This window comes from Cebus imitator, unplaced genomic scaffold (assembly GCF_001604975.1).
Source record: "Cebus imitator isolate Cc_AM_T3 unplaced genomic scaffold, Cebus_imitator-1.0 Scaffold141, whole genome shotgun sequence".
NCBI classification, from domain to species: Eukaryota; Metazoa; Chordata; class Mammalia; order Primates; family Cebidae; genus Cebus; species Cebus imitator.
In genome coordinates this window covers 1,361,630-1,363,074 of record NW_016107456.1, presented here as the reverse complement: position 1 = coordinate 1,363,074, position 1,445 = coordinate 1,361,630, and positions in this window count along the sequence as shown.

Below are 1,445 nucleotides of genomic sequence, written 5' to 3'. Positions count from 1 at the left end.
CTGGATAGTTCAAGATCAAGGTACTGGTGGGTTCATTGCCTGGTAAGGGCCCACGGAGCCATTCATCCTATTCATGATAGTGGATTCTTCATGGCCTGATCACCTCTTAAATGTTCCGCCCGTTAATACCATATGCTTTATAAGTTGCAGCATAAATTTTCAAGAGTACAAACATTCAAACTATAGCACCCTGATAGAAAAAGCAGTTAGAACTATGAATATCATGAACTTAAGATGATTTACGCCATATTTTATTACAAAATAAAATTCCCTGATCAAAGGCAATGCCAAGTGAAATGTTACGATGATGAATAAGATATTTAATAAATATATGGGTGGTAGTGTTGGTGGAATTGATACAGATAGAGAATGCAGCTACAAATTAGGTATAAATGTCTGTTTTACTGAGGACAAATCTCTGCTCTTGCCATGATGGAAGAATTCCAATGTAATCAATCTTAATTTGCCATCAGTTGGCTGTTCTTCGTATCCAGGGAATGGTGCCATATCAAGGAATCAACACTACTCTGTTGTTGACATATTAGATATGCAGTAGTAACGTTAGCCAAATCCGTCTTGGTAAGACAAGACTATGCGATCACTTTATCCCTGCTGGCATGCTATATTTTTTATGTACTCATTTAGTGAGAACCAGCTTATTTAGGAAAGAAGGCAGACTGACCCCTATTGAATAGATCATTTTATCTACCTGATCACTGAGAGCTTGATCTATAGAAGATACAGTTTGATGATCAATCTTATGGCAATTAAAGCTTCTTACACTCAGTTCTTATACTGAGTATCAGTCCAGAGATCTCACACTCATTCCTCAAATGTTATTCCTTCTGAGACTGTGATAATCAGCGAAGGCATTAACCACTGTTTATGTTTCAGTGTGGCTCCAAAACTTAGTTATCTCGTCTCAGATGAAAAGTAGACAAACAGATCCATTGCTCCACATTCTATACATGGGAAGTAATTTTTTATCCACTGTTATTCAAGGACATATCTGTGAGGGGCTTTGTGAGCAACCAGTGTTGCTTCAGGCTGTGTCAACATATTATATGGAACTACCATCAATGAAGCTCCAGGGTTTTTTATTCCTCATTTAACTGGTCATAAAATATTCCACATTAAGCCATAGATTTGGGTTGAGGTAGACGTGGTAATATTAGGCCCTTGGGAGTCTGAGCAATGGATTATAAGACTTTTGCCTTCAGAAAGAACGTTGTCCTGATCTTTTCTATAGCACTCATAGTTGGCAATAGAATACTTAACTCTAGGACTTCATAGGTCATACATATTTTCTGATATACATCTGTTTTTTCCTGATATACATATTTTCTGATACATATGTTCTAATATACGTATTTTCTGATAGGCAGGCCAGATCACAAGGTCAACTTGTCACTCATGGCCAGGTATTCTGTCTCTACTAGTGCCCA